This window comes from Brassica napus, chromosome A2 (assembly GCF_020379485.1).
Source record: "Brassica napus cultivar Da-Ae chromosome A2, Da-Ae, whole genome shotgun sequence".
In the NCBI taxonomy this organism is placed as follows: Eukaryota; Viridiplantae; Streptophyta; class Magnoliopsida; order Brassicales; family Brassicaceae; genus Brassica; species Brassica napus.
The window spans coordinates 27,426,928-27,433,287 of NC_063435.1; the positions used below are offsets into that span (position 1 = coordinate 27,426,928).

At 36.5% G+C, this 6,360-nt stretch overlaps 1 pseudogene; it reads left to right on the top strand.

The window, feature by feature from the left end:
- The first annotated feature begins 2,358 nt into the window (after window positions 1–2,358).
- LOC106380086 lies at window positions 2,359–5,301 on the top strand (annotated as a pseudogene).
- The last annotated feature ends 1,059 nt before the right edge of the window (window positions 5,302–6,360 follow it).

Here is a 6,360-nt window from a genome sequence, read left to right on the forward strand (position 1 = left end):
GTTGCATTGAATTGTTCAATTTATCAAAGGTATAGTTTAGGGTAATAATATATCATTAATATTTGTAACTCCTATGAAAAAGCATAGTAGATGGTACAAAATGTGTTAAGTGGTAAGGTACAACTTAGGGTCTACATAAGAATAGTAAATGGTAAAAATTAAGTTAGATGGTGGTAATCTATAATTTAGGCCTTAACTTTTAATTAGGATAGATGGTAAATATTATGTTAGCCAGTACTCATATACATCATGGCTGGTTTGTTCTTTTTATTAACATGCAATACAAATTTTAGAGTCGAGATTGTAGATGTTAGCTAGAAAGGTATCTGTTGCTTTATTTATTAGATTGGTAATAACAGTGTCACAAGTCAATTATTATAGACAATACACACTAGCCAACATCTCTAAGGTAAATCATTCAGGATATGGTTAATACATAACATAGGCAACTTATTTGGGAAATCAAAGATAATTTTGTTTTGCACATCAATATAATTTCATTACATGATAAGAAAAAGTGGTGACATCTAACAATTTATGCTAAACAATATATTTTATCAGATAAGATCAATTAAACATGAAGTACTAATTAATTAATTTCACCAAAATCTACAGTTCTCATTGGCTGGCTTCTTATTTCTCTCTGGATAACATGGTTTTGGAGAACAATTCCACCTATATTCTCTACGTGTTCATCCTCTCTGGATAACATTACTTTTTATCATCATGAGTTATAGAAGAAAATATATTTATGTATAATGTTTAGTGTGTGAAAGGGATACGTTTCCAATTGGTTAACCTGTAACTTCTCTCTCCTTGCAATATCTGCGCTCCGCCTCCTTTACCTTCAGACCAGTAGCAGCTCCGGTGACCGGCGCGTGGCGGCTCTGTTAGCGCCACCGCCGGTCAGATCTGTAGTGGATTCTCTCGTTCTTTGTTCTGCACTTTTTAGTTTTCTGTTTGATGGAGATATGGTGGTTGAGGAGCTTGAGAGCTTGCGGCTTAGAGTGGTTTGTCACATCTACCTTGGGTCCGTTGTATGCTGAAACCGTTTCTGAATGTCGTATATGCAGTCATGGCTTTGGCTGGTTTTAATTACATATGTTTTGATCCAGATCTAGATCCAATCTTCCATAGTTTTCAGGTTCTTTTCAAGTTTTTCTTATCTAAATCTCTCCTTTATTTTATGGAGGTTGCTGTAGTTGATTAGTCTTGGGATTTTATCCTTATCGTTTTGGAAAAATCATGGCTCTACCAATGGTCTCTTGGTTTCTAAGCTTGTAATGTTTTTGAGTTATGGTGCTATTGGGAACGGTTTCCTGTCTTGCTGCTGGCATCCTTTAGTTGTCGGTGAAGTTTTGGCGGATTGACCTCTGTTTCTCCAGTTCTTATGTGAATGGAGAGTTCAGTGTAAGGCTTTTATCGAGGTTTAGTTTGGTCGCATGAAGTGCGTCGCTGCTGCCGTATCCAGAAGAGGAGGAGACCCTAGAGTGGTTCGATCTTGCCGGGTTATAAAGTCTGGGTTCGTTGGTGTGGAGAGGAGTGCTCTCAGTTTGGTGTCGTCAGAGGTTGAGGTTATCGTTCGGTGGGCCGTGAGCGACAACGATAAATCCCGTTCAGATGCACCTGAAGTTGTTGGGTTGATGCAAGCTTGGTGTGCTAGGTTCATTGTGAGTTCCATCGAATTTTCTTAAGTTAGTTTGTGAAGTTGTATTTGTTCGTTTAAGCTACTCCAGTGTGGGTTTAAGTTGCCTGTTCATGGGCTCTAGTTGCTGTGAATCAGCTGATGTATCAAACCTTGTAAGTTGTTCTTCTTTTGAATTAATATTATCAGACGGGGAAAGAAAAAAAGGGATACGTTCTGACAAGAATATATTGGCTAAGATATCATTGGTTACTAGATCAGTAGGGGTAGTGGTGGTATATTGAAAAGACCATAGTGTCATGACCAGTGTTTGGGTAATTATCCAATTTCGCATTTTCTCGTGTATATACTGCCTAATTTCTTTTGAAAAAATAACTATGTCCGCTACCTAGCTAGTTGTTTAATAAGACCGGTGGTTTTTGGAAAATCCAAGAAAAACATAAAAACTGTAATAACCAAATAGAAACTGATCTTTTGCACACCCAAACAGAAAAAAGTATAATCAATTTTACAAAATGTTTAAGAAAATCCTCATTTGTGAAGCCAAATCCTTTTAAAATAATAATTTCAACTTTTGACCAAAACAATAAAAACAACGTGTAGAAATATTTGTTTTCCCACGCTGAAACCACTTTTACAATTTCATATTTGTAACTAATTCAATAAGTACCATCATGCGTCTGTCTATATAAATGTAAAGCCTTCCCAACCAAAATCAAGATTCACAGAAAATGGATACTCAGGAAACGAGTTTAGGTTTCATATCTTTCGCTTTTCTTAGTTAGCCTTGTTGTCTGAAACCGTGTTTTTCATTTGTATTTTCTTGATGACATACTGAAACTCAATACTTGTTGACAGGAGTTAGGGATGTTAATATGGGTAATTATCTATGGGTTTATCCAGACCCACTAATAATGGGTTGGGTTTTTACCCGTCTAAGATTTATTGGGTCGATCATGGGTATTAATTTTGAAACTCATATTTATATTGGGTAAATATAAAAGGGTAATGGTGTACCCATGAGTTTTCAGTTATATTATTATATTTTCACCATTTTAATTAAATTATATAAAATTTGCAAAAAACGTTTTTTCCGCCAAAACCGTAAAAATAAATTATCTCACAGAAACCAAAATATGAGTTTTCCCGCTGAAACCGAAAAATCGAGTTTTCCTGCCGAAATCGCAAAACCGAGTGTTCTCGGAAAACCGCAAAACCGAATTTTCACGCCAAAACCCCAAAACCGAGTTTTCCGCCAAAACCTTAAAATTGAGTTTTCCGACTGAAAACCACAAAACCGAGTTTTCCGACTGAAAACCGCAAAACCGAGTTTTCCCGCCAAAACCGCAAACCCGAGTTTTCTCGCCAAAACCGAAAACCCGCAAAACCGAGTTTTTCCGCCAAAACCTTAAAATCGAGTTTTCCGACTGAAAACCGCAAAACCGAGTTTTTTCGCCAAAACCGTAAAACTGAGTTTTCTTGCCAAAACCGCAAAAACAAGTTTTTCCGCCAAAACCGCAAAACCCAAATTTTCCGCCAAAACCGCAAAACCCAAATTTCCTGCCAAAACCACAAAACGAGTTTTCCTGCCGAAACCAAAAAATCAAGTTTTCCTGCCGAAATCGCAAAATCGAGTTTTCCCGCCAAAATCACAAAATGAGTTTTCCCGCCAAAACCGGAAAATCGAATTTTTCTGCCGAAACCGCAAAACTGAGTTTTTTCGTCAAAATCGGAAACGGGTTTTCCCGCCAAAATCGTAAACGAGATTTTGCGCCAAAACAAGTTTTTCTATAAAATTGTGAAATCTTGTTTATATATTAAAACTGACATTAATGATATTAATATTTTATATGATATTTTTATAAATAAATAAGATAATACTTTGGGTACCCATGGGTAAACCTATATCCTATTGGGTTGTTTTTTGGGTTTGGATTTCAACTTTGATGTTTCTGGGTTTTTACAGGTTGGTATAAACTGGGTTGGGTTATTTGTGGGTTGGGCTGGGCTGGGTTATTTTACCCTAAGTTAACATCCCTAACAGGAGTGACAAGAGTGTTGAGAGAAGAGGGACCATCGAGTAAGATAGTGACGATAGCTGGCTACTCTGTGATTAAGGGGAGAGGCGAACCCTACGAGTCCTCTGTTTTTGAAGCTGCTGGTTACAAATGGTAAAAGATCGTTACCTTCTTTTCATTTATTTATGATTACTTACTAATTAAGATAATTTTCATGGCAAAAAAATAATTCAGGAGACTAGTTTTGCACGTTGGTAGAACTGTATATCACTATATGTGAGGATTGAAGAGACTGAAACTATTCCCTATGGTTTGGAAGTCAATGTTGATCTCAAACTCTTTGTTCACGTTCCAAAGCTAGAGAAGTACTTGACCATCACAGGTATATTAACGGCCGATCCTGAAATCATTTATGAGGGAATTACATATTGAGGTTCAAATGATCATAACATGTATGTTTCCAAAAAAAAAAAAAACATGTATGTTTCTTAATCAATTTGCGGTTCAAATGATCTATACGTATATATATAAATTAAATTTTGAGGGCAGACGCCAATGACCGGTTGTAATCATTCATCCTCCCTTGGATTTTTATATTTTGCTTGCTGGAAGTTGTTAGAGATTAGTTTATAAACCGAGTTGATTATTGTGGATCGCAGATGGAGCAGTGAAGAGATTCAACGCAGAGAAAAAAGAGTGGGGGTTCGAACAATTGATTGATCTTGCAAGTTTCGAAAACACAAACGAAGGGTACATTGTGCAAGACACTTGTTCTTTTGGTGCCGAGATCTTCATCGTTAAACCGGCCAAGGTACAAGAGAAAGTCACGTTCATATCAAACCCTCCACGCAATGTGTTTACTTGGGAGATACCTCATTTCTCTGACATGGAAGATAAGTTCTACTATTCTGATGATTTTCTCGTGGGAGACCGATACTGGTTAGTACTCATGATCTCAAATCTTGCAACTATCATTTGTATTCATGCAGTGGCCAAGGGTAATAAATAATAAAAGTTCTTTTGGTTGATGTATAATCAGGAGATTAGGGTTTAACCCGAAAGGTGGGAGTGCACTTCCAATCTATTTAGATGCTCAAGGCTTTAGGCCAGACGCAGTCGCTACAAACACTTGGGGAGCGGTTAATCTGCGGTTAAAGAATCAACGAAGCACCAACCATAGGGAAAGATATTGTAAGAAAACTAAACAAAATAAAACGTTACTCTCCAATAGAAAACAAAAATACCAGTGAATTAAACTAATAGTTGATATAATTTTGGTTTACAGCTGCAGCTTGGTACCCTATTCGAAGCGGTTATGGTGTGGGAGTGAACAGTATCATATCGTTAGCAGATTTACACGATGCATCAAAGGGGTATTTGGTGAATGATGCTATTATCTTCGAAGCTGAAATGGTTAAGGTCACTGTGACCAACATCGTCTCCGTTTAATGATCTATACTTCTTTTGTCATGGATCAAACTTTATGAATAAGACGTGTGTGATTTAAGTTTGTAATAAGGTGAAGTTTGCCAATGCTTGTGATGTAATTTTCATTTCTGCTCATGGTGTGTTGTTTTCTACTTTGTTATCAATGAAATAAAACTCTCTTGGTTTTTAAGTTTTTATCAAAGATGTTGGGAAATGTTGGAGTGTTTTAAAAGTTTTTAAAAAATTCTTATAATTTGGATCCTTATATAGATATAAGAATTCGACCGAACATATATAGCCTAATGACTTTTTTTTTGTAATTGATATAGCCTAGTGACTTGCTATATAAGTATATATTATCCTATTACCTTCAACAAATCTAGGAAAGAAACATGCATGTCACGGTTGTATAACGGAGGGGAAATATAAGTTTATCTCATAAATTATATATATCCACATTGAAATATATTATATTATCGTTTTTTTCTTTTTGTCAAAGAAATTGCATTTCATTAAAGAGAATTAAAGTCTGGTTGGTACAAGAGAACCAAAGATATACTTTGCTAAACCATCCTCAAAAAAAAGTTACTACGGTGACGAAGCCTAAAAGACACTGACTCCATCCAGTCCGCCATGAGTTTGATATCCGAGACGATGCCGTGAAGATCCAAGAAGCTAGAGCTTCTGCCAATTGCTGTCACCAATTGTTGAGAGTTGGATTTAAAGATCATTTTCGTCAAACCTAGAGACCCTGCATGTTCCATGGTCCTTCTCATTGGTAGCCCCTCTGCCACAAAAGGTGAGATCACAAATGAGATTGCTTTACTATGAGATACACGCATCTCTCCGTTTGCGTGGTAGAAACTCCACGAGATACCAGCTAGAGTGGATCTGATCCTCCAGGCTGCATCAGATCTGAAAATATATTATATTAACGATTGTTTTCTATAATATTTAAATCACATGGTTAAATCCGTAGAACGTTTTTAAACAATTTTGCCCTACTATAGTTAAAAAAATTACTATGGCAAAGGAAGAACAGAAAGTTGAAGCAAATCAGAGAGACGACAATAACGCAAAGATGAGACGAACGGTCCCCCGATGGCATCAGAGAGAAGTGAAATCAGATAGACTTTGATAGTCGTGCTTGGGAGAAGTGGTTAGGGCGAACTGCCTTCAGAAAACGGTAACTAACCCCAGAAATACTTTGGCTCTGTTTATTTTTCATTTTTTCGAGTAAAACTTATATAAAAAGAAAATAATAAAGGG